This window comes from Trachypithecus francoisi, unplaced genomic scaffold (genome assembly GCF_009764315.1).
Source record: "Trachypithecus francoisi isolate TF-2019V2 unplaced genomic scaffold, Tfra_2.0 Lachesis_group13, whole genome shotgun sequence".
NCBI classification, from domain to species: domain Eukaryota; kingdom Metazoa; phylum Chordata; class Mammalia; order Primates; family Cercopithecidae; genus Trachypithecus; species Trachypithecus francoisi.
This window is the reverse complement of record NW_022681458.1, coordinates 120,347,216-120,369,061: the sequence shown is the minus strand read 5'-3', so window position 1 is coordinate 120,369,061 and position 21,846 is coordinate 120,347,216. Positions and strand designations below refer to the sequence as shown.

General features: G+C 39.1%; 1 protein-coding gene across 3 annotated transcripts in view; it reads right to left on the bottom strand.

Moving 5' to 3' along the window:
• The window catches only part of PTPN4 (protein tyrosine phosphatase non-receptor type 4), a 229,750-nt gene extending 208,270 nt beyond the window's left edge, over positions 1 to 21,480 (bottom strand). For 2 of the 3 annotated variants that reach the window (XM_033231770.1, XM_033231768.1), the window contains exon 1: positions 20,729 to 20,857. The gene's annotated coding sequence lies outside the window, so the exon portion shown is untranslated. Of the gene's footprint in view, positions 1 to 20,728 lie in introns of all 3 variants that reach the window. The other variant, XM_033231767.1, reaches the window with a different exon arrangement.
• Between the last annotated feature and the right edge of the window lie 366 nt (positions 21,481 to 21,846).

Genomic DNA, 21,846 nt, shown 5'->3' with positions numbered 1-21,846 from the left:
ATAACAGAAATAGAAAAATGCCATTTTATAATTACTATAACTGACTCAGGCAAGACTTAACAAATGCTAAAATCATTGGGTGACAGTTATTGGGTAACAAGATACATACTCCAAAAGTATTACCCCATAGATTACATTAATTACAAAGGGGAAACGATATCTTTACAATGGAGAAATCTGTCATATCCCACCTTAACCAAATAATCAAATTTAACCAAAACTGATATCACAGACACCCTGATGTCATACACTGAGAACATAACACCTTATGTAGTATTCTTGCCAAAAATGTTTAACTTGAATCTAGTGATGAAATAAATAAAATTAAAACAATGAGACAAATCCAAATTGAGGAACATTCTAAAAAACAATTTGCCTGGAATCTTCGAAAATGTGAGGAGTAGATGTAAAAGGATGGTGGAGCATTGTAGATTAAAAAAAAAAACCTACTGCAATGTGTAGTTCTTGATCCAATCATGAATTTGGCAGGGGTAGGGCAGAAAGTATAAAGGACTTGCTTGAACAATTGGAGAAATTTGGAATACAGACTGCATTTTAGATAACAGTATTGTGTCAATGCTAAATTTCCGGAGCGTGATCATGTTACATTGAAGAACGTGTTTATTACCAAAAGATGCATGATTACATGCTGAAACATTTTGGTAAGGTGTTATGATCATGGTATCTGCAATCCTCAAATAGTTCAGAAATTTTCAAAGTACATATACAAAGAGAGAGCAAGAAAGCAAAGTATCAATTAATGAACCTATGCAAGAGTATATAGACGTTCAATATACCATTCTTACTACTTTTCCATAGGCATGACATTATTCAAAATAAAAAGTTGTGAGGAAAGAGTGAAAAAAAAATTATTTCAGTCAGGGGTGGTGGCTCATGCCTGCAATCCCAGCACTTTATAAGGCCAGGGAGGGCAGAGCTCTTAAGTCCAGGAATTTAAAACCAGCCTGGGCAACATGGTGAAGTCCCATCTCTACAAAAAATACAAAAAATTAGTCAGGAGTGGTGGTGAGTGTCTGTGGTCCCAACTACCCAGGAGGTTGAGGTGGGAGGATCACTTGAGCCTGGGAAATCAAGACTGCAGCAAGCCAAGATCACACCACTGCACTCCCACTGGGCCACAAAGAGAGACCTTGTCTCAAAAATAAAAAATAAAAAAATTATTTCAAATTCTGCTTTTATACTTAACAAATGCACACACAATAAAACCACAGTTATCAAAAATCACCAAGCAATTAGCCACCTAAAAAGTTTTCTTGATAGCTGACTTTTTTTTTTTTTTTGAGATGGACTCTTACTCTGTTGCCCAGGCTGGAGTGCAGTGGTGTGATCTCGGCTCACTGCAAGTTCCGCCTCCCAGGTTCACGACATTCTCCTGCCTCAGCCTCCTAAACAGCTGGGACTATAGGTGCCTGCAACCACGCCCGGCTAATTTTTTGTATTTTCAGTAGAGATGGGGTTTCACTGTGTTAGCCAGGATGGTATCAATCTCCTGACCTTGTGATCTGCCCGCCTCGGCCTCCCAAAGTGCTGGGATACAGGCGTGAGCCACTGAGCACAGCCGACAATTCTTTGCACTTATTTGAAATGGAATATTCCCAACTGGACCATCTGCTTTGCTACAAACTTAGTTTATTACACAATGTTTTGTATGTAACTATAAATTCAAATGCTGGTAGTATAAGATAATGGACTAACTCAGCTTATTGTTATAATACTGTATACAAAGAAGGTTCCCTTGAGCTTTGTGAACTGAACTTGGCAACAGAATGGGCCAGATTCCCTTAGGATAGTGCTACCAAAACTATGAACTATAAAACTGATACCCTGTAGAAGGGAAAAAAAATTCAAACACAGCAACAGGTTTTGCTCTAAAATTTCTCTCTCTATACTTATATATACCAAACACATTTATATATAAGTCATTATGCAACAACTTAAATAAGAAGCTTCTTATTTAAGAAATGGTATACGACAACAAAAAAGTATTCCTGGTAATCATGTGCAAAATCAATCATCTGAACATGAATGCATAACACTGGACCTACACATAGATTCACTCATGTACAGACAACATTTCCAAAATGTCCTTTGTATGTCCTCTATTCAATTGTTACTGACAAGAATGAAGAATTACAATGTCAAAATAGATCTGATATTCATTAACTATATATTAAATACAGAAATCTAATTTGTGCCATTTCTTGCATCGAATTGATCTACTGAAGGCTTTTCCTTTTTTATTTAACTTAATCTTTTACAACTCACGATATCCTATTTATACATTTCAGCATCTAAAGTACAGTGTGTGCAAGAAAGAACCACACTCCCAGACCCACTAAGGCCCTACAGAGTTTTCTAAACCTATGCCTTCAGTATACCTGTTTATTCATATAAGTATGTGAATAGCTAGCTCCTAGTTGTTATACACAGTGCTAGATGCTAGAGATACAAATATGCACACATCTAGATCTCTGACCTCAAGAAGCTCACAGTCTACTTAGGGATAGAAACTAAATAATTCAGTGAAATTATTAACTAAAAAAGACATAAATAAATTAATTTAGAGAGTCAAAGAACTATTCTTTTTCCTATCTACAGCTCATTACCTAAGTACTAGAAACATTAGAAGCAGCCAGCTAGTTCTTTCCCTCTCTCCCTCTCCATTTTCTGAATTTCTGTCCTTTGGTCTCCTCCCAATGAGATTCCAACAATAAAGCCAATCTTTCATAAGTGCTACCAGTCAATGAGAATATTTTCATTCTTGTCTAAAAAGAGGCAGTCTTATAGTGTATGTGGTATTATATTTAAAGCTTTATTGTTCCTCTCTTCTCCAGCAAAAAATGTTTTATTAGTTAGGGGTTTAGTGTATTTTTTTAGAGGGAAAAAAAAAAAGAATGCTGGTCTCTAGAGTTTTTATCCTTCCTTCAGAAAGCAACCGTTTCCACTGCTCACAGTAGCTCACATCTATAATCCCAGCACTTTGGGAGGCTGAGGCCAGAGGATCCTTGGAGCCCAGGACTTCAAGATCAGCCTGGGCAATATGCCAAGATCTTGTCTCTTTGGGGGGAAAAAAGTGGAACACACCCATGGTCTCAGCTACTCGGGAGGCTGAGGTGGGAGGATCGCTTGAGGCTGGGAGGTTGAGGCTGCAGTGTGCTGTGAGCATGCCACTGCATTCTAGCTAAGGAGACAGAGCAAGACCCTGTCTCTAAAATAAATACATATAAAACACTCTAGCTACATCAGAATTAGCAGAGTATTTGTAACTAAAGGCTCAAATCAAGTGTCCATGTGTTAGGCAATTAGATAAATGTTCCTCTTTACTTTTCCCTAACCCTTCCCATGTTCAACATATCTATTAAGTACCTCATATTGTGCCAGAGAGGAAGAAGCAACATGAATGTATCAACAAACAAAACAAGATAAAGGTCCTTGCCCTCATGGAGCTTCTATTCTAATGAGGAAAGAAAAAAATATATATAGTATAATGTGAGATGGTAAGCAGAGAAGATGAGCCATGCAAGAGTAGGAAAGCAATTTTAAATAGGGTGCTCAGGAAAGCCATGGCTGAGAAATTTGCTTTTGAGCAGAGACTTAAAAAGTGAAAGAGTGAGCCATGTGCATACTCCATCTGCCTGGAACACTTGGGAGAAAGGTGGGCGTTCAAGGCAGAAGGAAGAACAAACATGAAGACCTGAAGTAGGAACAAGCCTGCCAGTGCCAAGAACAAAAAGGAGGCCAGTGTGCCTTGAGAAAAATGAAAAAGAAGAGTGGTCAAAGATAAGGTCAGAGAGACAGCTGGGTCCACAGACCATGTAGGGCTTTTTTGGCCACAGTAAAAACTTTAGCTTTTACTCTAAGTAAGAATGGAAGCCATTAAAGGATTCTGAGCAAAGGAGCAAGATCATCTCCTTTACCATATAAATACAGTTGACCTTTGAACAATGCAGGGTTTAGGGGCACTGACCCTAACCCATATAACTCTTGACTTCCCCAAAACTTCAGTAACAGTCTACTGTTGACCGGAAATCTTACCAATAACAAAGTCAATTAACACATATTTTGTATGTTATATGCATTATATATACTGAATTCTTACCATAAAGCTAAAGAAAATGTTAAGAATCACAACGAAGAGAAAATATATTTACCATTCATTAAGTGCAAGTGGATCATCACAAAGGTCTTCATCATTCTCATTGTCTTCACATTAAGTAGGCTCAGGAGGGGGAAGAGGAAAGATTGGTCTTATTGTTTCAGGGTGGCAGAGATGGAAGAAGTAGTGGAAGGGGAAGCAGGAAAAGCAGGCACACTCCAAGTAACTTTACAGAAATACATAGTAATTTATGTTGGACTTTTTAAAACTTTCACTTAAAATGTTTACATTATGGTACCAATCCTTCTTCTACAATTTGCTTTAGTTTCAGTGCCTGTATCTTAGAAGGGTCCATGTTGTAAAATAAGTTAAAGGCAGTCTTGAATAACTGGAACCCTTCTGCCAGACTGTCTACAGTCAATTTGTTTTCTGGCATTGTTTCTTCTACATCTTCTTGCTTATCATCTGGCACTGGTTTGGAAGCACTCATCTCCATCAAGACATCTTCCATTTATTCCTCTGGTGTGGCGTCTAATTAGCTCTTGAATTTCTTCAAGATATATACCTTCATCCTCAACATTTAAAAAGTATATATAGATATAGACATAGACATAGATATCCACAATCTGTTTTATGAGTTCCCTGATTGACTCTGTTGTAAATCTTGTGAACTCATGCACAACATCCGGACAAAGTCTTCTGCAGCAGGTATTTATGGTTTCAGGCCTGATGGCTTTCACAGCTTTTTCTAGAACAACAATGGCATCTTCAATAGTGTAATCCTCCAGACTTCCATGGTGTTCTATCAGGGTTCTCTTCCATAATGCTGACAATTCTTTCCATAGAGTATCACGTGTAATGAGCCTTAAAGGTCCTTAGGACTAATCAATCTGGAGTCTGAATTAGAAATGTTGTGTTTGGGAGAACAAGTAGACCACTTCGACATAGGGTTAAACTCACAGGGTTCCGGGTGGCCAAAGGCATTGTCCAACATCAAAAGAACTGTAAAAGGCAGTCCCTTATTGGCAAAGTAGTTCCTGACTTCAGGGACAGAGTACAAATGAAACCAATCCAGAAAAAGAGTTATTGTTTGGGCCTTCTTGTTATACAACCAATAGACTGGCAGCTGGTATTTACCTTATCCCATCAAGCATTGGGGGTTAGCAGCTTTAAAGATAAGGGCAGTCCTGATCATAAACCTGACTGCATTTGCACAAAACAGTAGAGTTAGCCTATCTTTTCCTGCCTGAAATCTTCGTGCTCACTTCTCTCTTACTAATAAATGTCCTTTGTGGCATTTTTTTTTTTTTTCCCAGACTAGGGCACCTTCATCTGCATTAAAAACCTCTTAGGCAGATATCTTTTCTCCTCAATGATTTTCTTTTTTCTTTTTTTTTTTTTTTTTTGTTGTTGTTGTTGTTGTTTTTGAGATGGAGACTCGCTCTGTTGCCCAGGCTGGAGTGCAGTGGTGCGATGTCGGCTCACTGCAACCACCACCTCCCAGGTTCAAGCGATTCTCCTGCCTCAGCATCCTGAGTAGCTGGGATTACAGGCGCACACCACCATGCCTGGCTAATTTTTGTATTTTTAGTACACGGGGTTTCACTTTGTTGGGCAGACTGGTCTCAAACTCCTGACCTCGTGATCTGCCTACCTCGGCCTCCCAAAGTGCTAGGATATAGGCATGAGCCACCGTGCCTGGTCCTCAGTGATTTCCTTAAGGGTGCCTAGGAACTCATCTGTTGCCTCTTGGTTGGCAGAAGCTGCTTCTCCTGTAATCCTGACATTTTTTAAGCCAAACTTTCTAAAACTATCAAACCATCCTTGGATGGCATTAAATTCTCAAACTTTAGATCTTTCACCTTTCTTTTGCTTTAGGTCATTATATGACTTTGCTTTTACTCAAATTATATTAGAGTCTGTAAGTGTGCCTTTCTAATAGCTATCCTGCACCCACATAAAAGCTGCATTTTCAATGTGAGATAAAAAGGTATTTCACAAAAAGTGCAAGATTTTTGTACCTGCTGGTGTAGCTATAGCAACAGCTTCACAGATTTCTTTAAAAAAAAAAAAGAAAGAAAAAAAAAAAAAAGGTCTTTATCCTGGATTCATTTCTCTTGAAATGGCAAGCAACCAAAGCTGCAGACCTCAATCTATGGTACATATCAAGCCATTCAACTTTTTCTTGTAATGTTGTGACATTTCTCTCCTTGGGAGCACTTCCAGCATCACTAGTTGCACTTCATATGGGTTCCATGGTGTTATTCAAGGTTTATGATCTTGCACTAAACATGATGAAACATATGCTGAAAAATACTTAATAACCACAAAAGATCACTTTTTATTGTGATAGGCAATTAACTGGAGAGATAACCTACTCATGTGGAGATGATTAGCATCACACTGGCATTTTAAATGGATACTTCCAACACTTGAACTCACTAGAAATAGAGGTGGCTATTATATTATTACAGTAATACATTATGAAGATAGTTAATTGTATGCAGTTGATTTAATACTGCATCTTTATGTTTATTCACATTTCTCTCAACTGCAAATGATGCCATGTATGGTCTGTGTGAGTTTTGTTAAATTTTAACATTTTATAAAAGATTTGTGTATATTTTATGGTAGTAAATAAACTAGTATCTCTATATATTTTATGTATTCATGATATATCTAATTTTTCCTTTTTAGTTTTTCTTTCTTTTTTTTTTTTTTTTTTTTTTGAGACAGAGGCTTGCTCTGTCGCCCAGCTGGAATGCCGTGGCGTGATCCTGGCTCACTGCAACCTCTGCCTCCCGGGTTCAAGTGATTTTCCTGCCTCAGCTCCTGAGTAGCTGGGATTACAGGCGTGTGCTACCACACCCAGCTAGTTTTTGTATTTTTAGTAGAGGCAGCGTTTCATCATGTTAGTTAGGCTGGTCTTGAACTCCCGACCTTATGATCCGCCTGCTTCAGCCTCCCAAAGAGCTGGGATTACAGGTGTGAGCCACTGCGCCCAGTTTTTTTCTTAATTGAAAAAATGTCTTGATATTTTTAGGCTATATAGTTCATCTCTAAAAAATTTCCGATATATTTATTGAAAAAAAAATCCATGTATAAGTGAACCCACACAGTTCAAATCCATGTTTTCAAGCATCAGCTGTATATGCATTTTCAACTTGTAGCATTTTCCATTAATATGCCAGATACAGAAACTTAGAATGAACAGAAAACCAGTTAGTATATATGATATTATAAATTAGTAAGAAAAAACTATTCACCCTAGCAGATAAATGAACACAGAATTTGAAGAATATAAGCAATAAATGAAATAAACATGAAAAAATGTTCAACTACATTATCACTAAAAAGAGATACGAAAGAAAACAAAGTTCTTTGCATTGCTAGGGAATTTGGTGGTTCAGATCTACAATCCTGTAACTGAGATCTCTAGCTTCAAAACACTTTCAGAAGTGTTTTGAATTTCAGAGTATCTGGGACATAGAGAGGTGATATGGCACAGATGCCTTACATTAAGTAATGTTCTTGGTTCTAGGGCAGCACCCTGTATTCAACCATACTGCTATTTAAAATTTCTTTAAGGGCCAGGCATGGTGGCTCACGCCTGTAATCCCAGCTCTTCGGGAGGTGGGTAGGTCACTTGAGGTCAGGAGTTGGAGACCAGTCTGGCCAACACAGTGAAACCCCATCTCTACCAAAAATATAAAAAATTAGCTGGGTATGGTGGCGTGAGCCTGTAATACCAGCTACTCGGGAGGCTGAGGCAGGAGAATCACTTGCACCCAGAAGGCAAAGGTTGCAGTGAACCTAAATCATGGCACTGCACTCCAGCCTGGGCAACAGAGCGAGACTCTGTTTCAAATAAATAAATAAATAAATAAATAAAATTTCTTTAGAGAATCTGAAGAATGTACACTGTAAGTGGAATAAATGAGACTAAGTAGCCTCATCTCAGTATAGGTCAAGTTTGGTTGCCAAATTAGTTAACAAAACTTTTGGGTTTTTTAGGGATATGGGAATTTCAGAATTGCATATAACAAACTGTTGGTTATAAAATTCTTTTTGTAAACAATTATGATAACACAGATCAAAAGCCATAAAAATAGCCAGACACAAAGTGAGTCACAGTATCAGCATTACCTAAGAGAACTTTTTCAAATCACGATCCCTTCCCAATGAAGACATTCCATTTTCCATAGTAGCTTCTTGTAGGAAGCCACTATAACTGACTGCAATTTGTGCTAGGCTGGAAACAGTAAGATATATTAGAAAGATTTTCCTTATTTCAATGCAAATAAAACAATTTGGAAGTCCTTGGCATTTGTAATGATATTTTGCTTTCATGAACAAGAAGTATCTAAAAAAGAAACAGACAAAAAGAATATTACCTTAAAGACTGATATTTCCCAAATAACTTTAATTCCCTTGGAAAACTCCTTTATTTTATTTTATAGAGAGATGGAGAGATAAAAGAATTCTGATCAGACATGAATTTCTCTGGCTACAGTGTAAAGGAGATTATAAAGGGCAAAACTATAGCAAACTGCACTTAAAAAGACTACTACAAGAGTCCAGACAAGGCATAATGGATTTATAACAATTAACATCAAGAAAATTTTAAATCATCCCAAATAATTTCAGAAGTTTTGCCAAGTTTCACACTGACAAACTAAAACTCCAAGGCTGATAGGGCTACAATCGGGAAAATTAGGGGAGAAGAGGGAAACTCGCTAATGATGATGAGAGGCAATACAGACAGGCAGTTAGAAAATAGTATCCAGAGCTTATAGTACCAAGCAATAAGTAGTGATCCAGGCAAGCAGGTCCTTAGCATCACAGAGGTCAGATAAGCAGGTGGAATCCCAGCAATCAGGGAAAAACACAATAAGGAAACATGGCAGCAGGCAACACTTACAGCAGATAGCAGAGAGCTCCAGCTACAAGATTGGAGTACAGAAACTTAAATATAGGACACTGTTAACACAGAAAACCAGGACAGAGCAAGAACAGATATAGATCTGCACTCAAATAAACCTACTTTTATTTATTTATTTATTTATTTACTTTCAGACAATAAGGATTTATATGTCTCACAATTCCCTAGCCAGGAATTGGGTAAAAGCTAGATTAGGCAGCTCTTGTGCTTCACTGCATGTCATCTGGCATCATTTGGGATCATTCACTCATCTACATTCAGTTGATGGCAGGGCTGGGCTGAAAAGTCCAAGAAGGCATCACTCTCATGTGTCCTCACTGAAGTACTCATCCACGTGGCCTTCTTGTCTCTCCTGTTAAGAGTTTGTGCTTCCTCACAGCATGGGAGTCTCAAGGTAGTCAAACTTGTTACATGGTAACTGGTTTCTACTGAGTACAAGTATAAACTGACAAGACTTTTAAAAGCCTGTAGTCCCAGTTCCTCCGGAGGCTGAGGCAGGATAATTGCTTCAACCCAGGAGCTGGCGGTTGCAGTGAGTAGAGAGAGCGCCACTGCACTCCAGCCTGGGTGACAGAGCGAGACTCAGTCTCAAAAAAAAAAAAAAAGTTAGGCCCTTCAGATGCAGAAAAGTCAGGCAGGTCACTAACGTAAAAATGCCTCAGGGAGCACTAGTTCACACAGAAAGAGGTGAAAGGAAATGGGTTACATAAGTAAAGGGGTCTAAAACTTAAAGTTTAAATACTTAGAATTAGTTGGTTTAGTAGTATATCTATACAATAGAACATGTTACTAAATTTTGTTAAAAAGAAGAAGAAAAAAGGGACAGCTCTTTATATGCTAAAGTCAAATGATCTCCAAGGTATAATTTAAATTTAAAAATTACGGTACAAAGCATTAATGTAGTAAACACCTTCTACACAAAAAGGTAGGGGGAAAACAGTAATATTTCTATTTGTTTCTATTTGCATAAATACCAGGGAATATACAAAAAATAAAAGTAGTTACCTATACAGAACAGGAAAGAGAAGGAGTGGTATCAAGACTTTTCATATGCCTTTTTATATTATTTTGAAACTTGAACCATGTAGCCATATCGCCAATTCAAATAGGAAAATACAACGTAAATACAATTTTAAAAGTCTGAGAATCACGGTAATATACACTGCTGTATTAATTAAACATTGACTTATCTATACTTACTTTGCTGTAGACTAACATAGTTATCTATGACTTATCTGTACCATTTCTAGCTATATACTAGATTTCAAGTTCCTCTGAAGAAAGAACAATAATCTTGATGATAAAGAGCACGTCTTATTCAATTCTGTATCCCCACAGCCAAGCACAGTGCCTGGTACCTAGCTGGTGCTCAAAGAATACATTAAATCTGTCCTGGACTGGATTTCCCTCTAAAGTCGCCTCCAATTCTGGACGTAATTTTTAATTGTATTGCTGGTGACTCGTCTATATACAAGAATATACTTAGAATTCGTGTTTGTATAAAAATGAGCAAAGAGAAGCTCTTAACACAACTGTATAACAAAAACACAAGATACAAATATAACTAAAAACAAAATAAACAATGACCCTTGGATTACTCCAAAGACCTACCAAAAGATGGCATTTAAAATGGGAGCAGGCAGCTATCCCAGATACCTACCAAAGTTCACTCACGGCATTTTTTTGATAGTAGGTGTTGCTATATAGTTTTGCTTACCCAACTTTAAAATAATCACTACAGTTTCCTTCTCTTAATCCCAACAAATGTTAAGGTGTATGCAACCCTTGAAACACAAAGGTATTTTTCTCGATGCTGTCCCCATTCTTCCATGACCTGAGGTCTCTTATCTATGGCCAGACTTCTCGAAGAGCTGTCTCATCTATATTCATTGTACACTTGGTTTCCTCAATTTAGTTTATCACACCCTTCTACTGTAACTCTTCTGCTAAAGCAACAAACCTCAAACTAGTATGCCTCAGAAGAGCCTTAGCATTTCAGTAGATTTTTCCAGGCTACTACCTCCTGGCTCCCCACTCCCCCTTTTAACAATCTGTAAGGTCTTAGATGAGACCTGGGGAGTTCATATTTTTCATTAGTATCTCCATAATTCTGATACAGGCAGCTTGCCTGAACACACTGGAAAACCAACTAGCTAAGATTATCAATAACTTTCCAACAGTCAAATTCAAAGCCTTTTGGTCTTCTCTTTTTCTCTCAGCAGCATGACAGCTTCATGAAATTCCTTACTTCATCATCATCTAACACAACCACACTCTTCTCTCTCACAACCTTTCTATCAGTCTTCTTCACTGGCTTCTTGATTTTCCAGAGTTCTTAATCTTTCAATGATGGTAGTTAGGAGCTCTGTCAGTGTGCCTCTCCCTAACTTTATATATACTTCATAAGCAGTGACAGTCACACCCATTGCTTCAGCTACCATCTAAACAACCTTAAATCCTGCCCCTTTCGATTCCACAGATAGTCAGAGGCTATGCAGTACAGGAGAGAAAAGATGTTTCAGTATCAGATGAACCTGAATGCAAAATACTTACTCAGCTATTTACACCGTAACATGCCTAAAGACACACACCTTTTTGAATTTCAGCTCTGTTCTCCTTTTAAAACTAGGAATGGCATCTTTCTAACAAATTTCTGTCCTGATTAAATGAGGGAAAAAAAGATTAAATGAGAAGTTCTCATTACCACAAGGACCTGACAGCATGCCCTGAGGACCCCATGCCACAGGCCTCAGAGGTGGCAAGCAAGGAGAAAGGAGATAACTAATGTGGGGTCAGAAGACTGGCACATACAAGGGGATTGAGCAGATAAGTAAATACACTGAGGAGATAACAGGAACCAATTTCTCACTGGTGGAGAAGAGATTTACAAATACAGAAAGGGAAAAGGCTAGACGAATCCTGAGATGTTAGATTGGAATTGGTTGTATCAGTGTGAACTTTTTTTTTTTTTTTTTTGAGATGGGAGTCTTGCTCTGTCCCCCACGCTGGAGTGCAGTGGCGCGATCTGGGCTCACTGCAAGCTCTGCTCCGCCGGCCGCGCCCCCCTCCATTCACGCCATTCTCCTGTCTCAGCCTCCCGAGTAACTGGGACTACAGGCGCCCGCCACCACGCCCAACTAACTTTTTTGTACTTTTAGTAGAGATGGGGTTTCACCGTGTTAGCCAGGATGGTCTCGATCTCCTGACCTTGTGATCCGCCCGCCTCGGCCTCCCAAAGTGCTGCGATTACAGGCTTGAGCCACCACGCCCGGCCCAGTGTGAACTTTTAAAATACCTCCACACAGGCATAGAAACAAATTCAGATGTGTGTATACATATATGCAATTCCTAGCTCTATCCCCCTAAAAGTGATGATATACCAGCAGAAATGAGCACAGTAAACACTCGGATCTCAGTTCCTAAATAGCACCTCTACTTAAAAAAAAAAAAAAAAAAAAAAAAAAAAATCTGGATTCCTTGGAAAAACAAACTATTTTAGAGCTGTGATTGGAGAGTATTAAGATCATCTGGAACATCTTGTTAGGCCAGAATGTAAGGAAATACACCAAGGAGGGGGACAGGTCAAAGAGATAAGAGAGCCAACTTAAAGGCCAAATTTGGGACAACCTGACCAACAAAATAACATTTTAAAATGACAGTAACCAATAAAAACCACTAAACAGAAACAAATCCAGGAGAATATATTGATATAAACGAATGAATAAATAAATGTATGGAGAAGAAGGGGGAAATCTCTGTCAGTAGAATATAGAACTAATAAATGTAGGTGACAGCTTTCACAGTTGTGGCTGATTCAGGTAGCAGTCATCAGACCTGAAGGCTGGTGGTTAGTACCTTCAGCTCTATTGACACACTCCTAGATATCTTCTCACATGAGAATTCTCAATTACAAAAGGAAAAAACGGTGACTTCACAGTAGAGAAACCCAGCAGACTTGAATTTAACAGGTGTTCAAAGTTAAATATCGCTGGTAGCAGGACTATACAGCACGTTTCCTAGTGATGTACTAAGAATATTACAACATTATTTCTATGGCATTCCTGCCAACAATGCACTCGGTCTGCACATGAGGAACCACTGGATGAACTTAAGTTGAGGAAAACATGTAACAGAAAAAAAGGACTCCACTCGTTAAAACTGTCAAGGTCATAAAGGACAGGGAAATATTAAGGAACCATTCCAAACTGATGGGAGACTAAAAGATGTGACAATCAAATGCAACGTGTGAACCTGAATTGGATGCTGGACCAAAAAGAAACGAGACACACTACTGGGAGAGCTGGAAAAATGTGAATGGCATCTAGGGACCTGAAGGTAGTGTTGTATCAATGTTGATTTCCTGATTTGGCAGTTATGTAGGAGACTGTCCTGTTTTCTAAATACACACTAAAATATTTAGGAGTGATAGGCATCATGTCTGCAACTTGCTCTCAAATGATTCAGAAAAAAGTCAAATGCAATTAGAAATGGTGCTTTCCCCTGAAATGGAGAAATAAGGATTAAAATGTAGGACCAGAAATGAGAGATGATGAGGTTGTTTCACTGAAATTTGAGGATCCAATTAGATATAGTAGAAAGAGGGAAAGGGTTGAAGACAATTCCAAGGTTACCCCTTGGGGCATCTGGAAAAGAAGGCCTTACTGAGTCAAGCACGAGATGTTCCAGGCTCATTCTGCGTTGTGTATACACATGATACATAGCTAGTACAATGATAAAAATTAGTTTCAGGCGATTTGGGAGCTCTTTGTTGTACTTTTCTTGAGATTTCTCATTAGGTTTGAAATTATTATTATTTTTTTTTTTTTTTTTTTTTTTTTTTTTTTGAGGCGGAGTCTCGCTCTGTCTCCCGGACTGGAGTGCAGTGGCCGGATCTCAGCTCACTGCAAGCTCCGCCTCCCGGGTTTACGCCATTCTCCTGCCTCAGCCTCCCGAGTAGCTGGGACTACAGGCGCCCGCCACCTCGCCCAGCTAGTTTTTGTATTTTTAGTAGAGACGGGGTTTCACCGTGTTAGCCAGGATGGTCTCGATCTCCTGACCTCGTGATCCGCCCGTCTCGGCCTCCCAAAGTGCTGGGATTACAGGTTTGAGCCACCGCGCCCGGCCTGAAATTATTTTAAAATGTTAAATAAGAACTCATGACAACTTCACTGTCTAGCAAAATACCTGGCTCACTGAAAGTGCTCAATAAAAATCATCTGGCCTTCCCTTGCTAAAGAAGGGAAGTTGCTAAAGAAGAAATCTTAGCATTATCTTCAACTCTTCCCCCACAATGTCCAAATGGACTCTCAGGTCTAGTGAAACTACTCAGTTTTCAGTTCTAATCTATATTGCCCTATTTCTGGTTCCTATCATCCCTCCCCTGGACCACTGCAACAGCATCTGGTCTCTTTGGTCTCTCTGCTCCATTTCTAATCTCATCATCCTTGCATTATCCTTGTATCTTTGCATCATTATCTAGAAGTCCCGAATTACCTTTCAAAACCCGCATCTAATCTTATCATTCCTTATTTAAATACCTCTAATTGTTCACGAATGTTAATGCTGATTTCCCAAGAGGCAGACTAAATGCGTGTTTAGGGCACCACTAATGCAAGGGCACCAGAAAGATATTTCACACACACACACACACACATACACGCACACGCACATGCATACACAACAGTGAAGTGGGGGAGGCAGCAGGTAAAGGGAGAGAAAAAGAGGGAGAAAGAGGAGGGACTCTGATTTAAGAATTCTCAAGTTTACCTTAAGCTTACTTTAGGATTTGATATTTATTTCTGATTACACAGTGTATGCCAAGGGTGAGTGGGTACCATAACCTTTCCAGTACTTACAGTCTCTTAAACAGTAGTTTTCCCAATCCTTTTCCCAACTTGGCAACAAAGAAAATAATAATTTCTTAGCACACTGGGATAAGCCCCGAAGGCTATTGAAAGCCAAAAGAAACCATCCTGGGGCGGGGTGGGGAAGGGGATCTGATATGCCCAGGTCCCATAAACAAGGGTATCTTGCTCTCTGAAACACTGGTAAACCATTCATGGCACACCAGTTGGGAAGCTATTTTAAAGGTCTTAAAATGATTCCACTCATTGCCCAAACACAAGGACCCTCACAAGGCTTCATTTCCTACTGCCATCAACACACATGCGTGCACGCGAGCACGCACGCGAGCACACACACTCGCACACAGAGATTCACACACAGGAACAGACAACCACACCCACCCAGAGAGAGACAGACATATCCAACAAGACAACTTACATTTCTCCAAACACAACATGCATCCGTTCATACTTGACTTTTTGTACATGCTGTTCTCTCTACCCAGATCAATTCCAAATGATCCTTCAAGACCATATTCAAATGCCACTTCTCTTTTCCCCAGATCTTATTACACTGTCACTATGAACTGTAATTGTTTGTTGACATGTGTTACCACCCTAGAATTTGAGCTCAAGGACAAAAATCATGTCTTATTTACCTTTATACCATTGCTCCCACTACAATTGGCATTTCAAATGTTTGCTTAACTAACATATAAAGGAATGTTCACCATCATCCCCAAATAAATTTTCAAATTACATTAATTAAAACAATGAAATACAATTATACAATTAGCATTTTTTCTTCCCAAAACAAGGACACCCACTGTAGGTACTTTTGTAAGAGAGAGATCTGGCATAGAAATATTCATGACACTTGACCATTACCCCAGTCCTAGGGTTTTAAACTAAGGAAATAAACAAAAAACCGGTTAACAAAAGGTAAGTGTCTAAATCAGTCATGGTATATCACCTGAATGTTTAATCACTTAAATTATATTCACTGACCTTGGTGGCTTTGGGTAGCTAAAATAAATAAATAAATAATATTCATGAAGATAGGAATAGAAAAATGAAAAAAAAAATACCAACTATCACTTATTGATCATCTCTTCTATTTAAAGCACAATGCTAGATGCCTTACATATATTATCTTAATCCTCACAACAATTCAAGGCCAACTGACTCAGAAATTATATAATTTGTACAAGGTTTCTGAGGCTAGATTCCAAACCAGATTTGACTCCAAAGTCTATGATCTTTTCCCTACATTGCACAGTCTCTACTACACAATGTTCCCAATATATTCCTCTCAAAATTCTATCTCTACCACCCAACTTTATTTTTTAAATATGAACAATTATCTGCAAGGAAACAAAAAAATATATTATGGTGGTGATCAAGGGTAAATGTTGTTACAGTATTTATCTTTTTTAAAAAACTAGCAACTTTTAAAAGCAGTATTGTTGAAAAATAGACTAAATTCATAAGGCAATACAAAAGAAAACAATTCCTATTTTAATTTTTTTAACCTAAGAAAATTAAGGAGAGTAGGTAATGTAAAAACTTAAGAAGAAAAAAAAGGCTTAAGAACGATGTATTAAACTATATCTAAACAAACATATGTTAACCTTAGGGTACTTATTACCAGGATTCATTAACTGATCCTTGTGAGTGGATTAAGCCGCATTCTTCCAGAAACAGGTGAATTTTGAAAAAGGTTTAAAGAGGTGGCATACGAATTGGAGAAGGCGATGTTTAAATTAAGGAAACGAGGACAAAGGAAAAAACAAGGCTATTTTCTTTTTAAGCAAGAATGAGAAACAAGGTTAATGAGATGAAGTTGGTAGAAAGTCTTCAAGGTCAAGCAGGTAAATTTGTAATTAATTTGATAAGTACCAGGGAACTCCTATATATTTTTAAATGGGAAAGTGGCATATTAAAACATGACCTTTAAAGATTCAAACTTTGTTCCATCATAAAGTACTGCCTTGAGTTACACAATGTTTTTGTCAAACAATTGGGGAGGTGGGGAATAATCCACTACCCTTTATGTGTGCTTTATATATACTCGTCTCAAAAAGAGAAACTGACTAAACAAAAATCTTTAGGTAATGGGTGAGCATACTGCGGAGGGGGATCCTTTCAGATACAATGCTTGTGAATATTAAATGCTACTGTATATTTTAGTAAGAATCACAGAACTTTAAGCAAGAAGGAACCTTGGAGATAATCTTTCAGTGGCAACCCCTTCATTTTCACACCAGATTACATTGAAGCTCAGAACTAAATAACTTGCCTAATGCCATATATAAATAGACTAGTGGAAGATTAAATACTAGAACTCAGATTTTTTAAGCAGGAAGACCTAAAGCTATGCTGTCCAATACTACAGATACTAGCCACATCTGGCTATAAATTTAAATTGATTAAAATTAAATACAATTTTAAATTTAGTTTCTCAGACACACTCGTCACACTTCAAGTGCTCCATAGCCACACATGGTTAACGGCTACCATAACTAACAGTGCAAAAAATATTTCTATCATATTTGTCAATTATACTTCAATAAAGTTGAAGGAAAAAAGAATATTTCCATCATTGCAGAATGTTTAAGTGGACAGAACTGATCTAAAGAATAGTTTCAGAGAATTCCACTTACTAGAAGTATGAGCCTGGACAAGTTATTTCATTTCCCTTAGCTTCTATTTGGCAGGGAGGGGACAGGATTAATAGTACCTACCTCATAAAGTGTACTTGGTGAGTGGGACAACATGAAAAGCCCCTTATACGGTATCTGACACTTAACAGACAATAAATACTAACACTCTTCCCTTCTGGATCCTTTTTTCTTTCAACTACTCTATATAACCTCCTTGTTAAAAAACACAAACACAATAACCAACCCAAGTTGATATCTTCCTCATGATAGTCTATACGATGTAATTTTCATTTTGTACTAATTTATTCAACTACTTGCATCTCTCTTCCAAAGTTTCTACTTAAGAATAATGAAATGAAGAATGAACGTGAGGGAAGATACCTCTAATGAAATGAAAGAGAGTCTAATAAATTTCCCCTCCTCTTTTTCCCCATTCATGCAAAAGGTAAGAAATTACGCTGTTCCTAGACAATGGTACTTTCTTATCAACAAAGAAGATTCTATGGTATTTCTACATTATACCCTATCTCACCATCTGTACTACTAATTAAATATTAAACGAAGAGATAACAACACCTCCTTCCTACAGTACTTTTCCGGCAAACAATAAAAAGGATTTTCAGAATGCTAAGCCACACTTCAAGGCTTCAGAGCTTATTCTAATAAACTGGCAAATATAACAAATCTGGACTGTGGTACATAAAAAACTTCGTAACATGCAATAACCGAGAAAAACAACAAAATTCAACTCAGTTCGTAAACTTCTACCAATAGCTAAATTTTATATAGGAGCAACAATTCATATTTAGCCACAATAACCACTCCTAGCCACAGCAACCATTCCTAGTGAGTTGATCAATTTTGCATTCCAAGAATTGAGGCAGACCTTTTAAACATTTGCCCTTAAACATACACCAAACAGGATTTTCACATATTTTTAGAAAAGTTTTCTTGTTTAAAAGTGGCCATATTAACTCTCAAGCAGAGGCAAAAGTACTCTCAATAACAGACCTCCTTGCAATTCTCTGCTAGTCTCTTACTTTGCTCCTTAAAGACAACTACTAAAAACCATGATCACTGATCCCGCTTTTAGAGTTTGTAAGTCATAAATAAATACTAAACATATAACAATGGATACTGTACTTTACAACTCAATTATGTTTAAAAGACAATACTATTTTAAAAATACAAATCATACTTTAATAACAATCTAACGAAGTCATATAAGTTAAAAAAAAAAGCTGAAAAGTTTTTATTACCATCTCACATAAACTGTATTACTATCTCACTTTATTATACTTTTTTTTAAAAGTTAGGCATCTATGCCCAAACTGATTAAATCGAGTATGAGAGATCTGTAATTTTTTTTAAAGTCCTTCAACAATAATGAAGTGTACACTGGTCACAGAATAGTTCAAATGAAATTTCCTGAGTCTGCATTCTAAGTACATCCGACCCAGAAAGTATTTTTAGCAAGTATGTTCAATCAATGCTGGTTTTATGCCTAGCCTAAATTAGAAATTGGGTGTTATAAATTTAAAGTAACAATGTTACCAGGGACATTTTAAAAGATATTTAACTAGAAGATAAGAAAAAAACACAAGTTTGACTCAATTCAATACCTACAGCTCTGAAGCTAAGACGTTAGGAAACGGGCAGTAAGAAAATCACATCCTCATCTATTACTACTTTTGAGGAACCTGCGATTTTCTAACTTAATAAACGTGGACCTACTCAATTAATATTTTTAAAAACTACATAATAGTGATGCCTCCTTGGATTTTAAAAACCTCTTGCCAAATTTTTAAAACAGACTAGCAAAATCACAAACATTCCCATGTACAAAAAAAAGACTGTTTCTCTTATAAATCACTCAAGATCATCTTATGGGACCGTGCGTGTTTCAATGCAAAATGTAACAAAGATATGTGTACCATAAAAAATGCGAAGAGACATAAAAATTGCTTTTGTGGTAACTGGAGCATAAATTTATTCTGACAAAAAATGGTGATGTCCACAAAATGATCACATTCATGGGCTAGTGAAGAGGTTCTGTACAATACACAAACTTTTGCTTACGAGTTTTTTCTTTAAAAGAAAGCTGTATTTATATTAATCAAATCTAAGATTTAAATAATATATCTAGCTCTATTCCATTAAGCACACTTTAGGCTCTGAACAATATTTTAAGGCCATCTCCTTCTCCTTTAAAATTGAAAAAAAAAATTTTTTTTCCTCTGGCACGTTCAAGTTCAGAAAACCAAGATTTAAAAATGCCCTGGTTTTTACTACTCCAGTCTTCTTTCTACTCTAATTGTCTTTTGCAAGTCGGACACATTGGCCTTTTGTTTTATCTTTCTCCATAAATACGTTTTAAATGTGACCAATCCGCTGTACTCTTTCAACTGGGCCCAAGATCTGGACACAGAAACTTAATATTACTGAAACCTCTTATTCGAAAAGCAGCTGGCATACTGCAGATGTATAACAAGTTACCCTAGAACAAGCGTTCTGAAAAATCCTACAAATCGTCCTTGTACATACTGATGTCACTATATGATGCAAGCCCAGACATAAAATCTTCCACCCCAAGTTTTGCAGAAACATCCACACATCACCTGTGCAACTGTAAGCTGTTCCATTTTATGGAAACCGTGCGAAATGCATCATTATTTACCTACATCTCAACTTTTTTTTTTTTTTTTTTTAGCTCAACTACAGATTCCCCAATACAGGTATATACTGGTAGAATCATAACAGGCTTAAAACTTCAATGGTAGGAATAGTTGGCTCATGCAACGTGCAAAAAGCGCTCATATGAGCCAATTAAAAAAAAAAAAAAAAGGAATTCTACCAGCAATGGAAAACTCAGGATTCCAGAGCTTTACCTAGAGTTCAGGTACTGGGGAACATTCCATCTCCGCACCTATTCCATCCCTTGTCCCTTCTCTGACCCATAACAGAGATTCCAACTATAACCCCCGCAAGAGCAGAGGTCCCAGGAAGAAAGGAAAGAAGGCATTTTTTTCCCTTCCTTTTAGATCATCCTCGTACCTCAGGCTTGCTCTACCTGGCTCACCTCCCAGGAGCCACACATGCAGCTAAGAGCCTCGCGTTCAGCGTGCAGGGCCGAGAGGCCGGCGGGGACCAGAGAACCTCTTACCTTCGTCTATCACAGCCGCGTCCTTTCGGCTGGAGAAAAAAAGCCTCGAGGCCCCGGCGCGCAGGGGAGAAGCGCGTCCGCCGTGCCGCTCCGGGGGGCTCCCTCAGCGCCCCCCGAGCAGCCGCCGCCGCAGCGGTCGCGCCACGACCCGGAGCCGCCAGCACCACCTCATGCTGCTGGGCAGCCGCGGGCCGGCGTCGCCAGGGAGGTGGCAGGGAGGCGGGCAGCCGGCGACCTCTCCTACCTCCCTACGGGGATGAGATAATCCACACCCCCAAAAGTGCGTGGGGGAGGGGGGTCTGGCCCCAATCCTCCGACCCCTCGGCCAAAGCCAAGTCTCTTTCCTCTCCGGCTCAGGCCCAATTGCGGCCCCTGGGACCCAGGAGTCCTGAGACAACAATGTTGGTGGTGGGGCGCGAGGAGCGGAAAAGCGCGCTGCGCGGCGTGAGCTGGCGGGTAATCCTGGGCAGCGTTTCTGTGTGAGAGTGCAAGAGGAGCTCAGTCACCCCCCTCCTTCTCCACCTCCCCTTCCTCCCCCTCCTCCTCCGCTATCTCTTCCTCCTCCCTCAAGCACACCCCCTCCCAGGCCGCCGCATAGCAACCGAACATGGCGGCTGCGCAGGCGCCGCCAGTCAGCGGCCGGGAGCGGCGGCGGCAGCAACAGGAGGCGATCTCGCGAGAAGCGAGGCTAAAAAGCCTGCCGCGCCAGCGCAGGGAAGAGAAGTCGCACCAGTCGGAGAGCGGAGGGACACGCAGGTGCGAGAGAAGACGACCTAGCAGGATTGGGAGGGCGGATTGGAGGGCGCATTGGAGGGGGAGGCGGAGCGCTGTGGCCCCCGCCCCGCAGCCGCATCGCGATTGGTTGCTTGGGCTGCGACCCCTGCTGCACTCACTGACCTGAGAGACCGGATAGTGGGACAAGAAGCCTGTGTTAAAAGGGGAAACGAGACCGCTTGGCAGCGGGTCGCCCCAACCTCAGTGCTCCTAAAGGATATAGGTTTTGGGGGGCAGTTTTGAATCATTTCTTCTCCTAAACATAGGCTCCAAAACAAAGCCTCAGCAACCAACCTTCGTTTATAAAACAAACGTTCGGGGGTGACTTCTGTGTGCCTGGAACG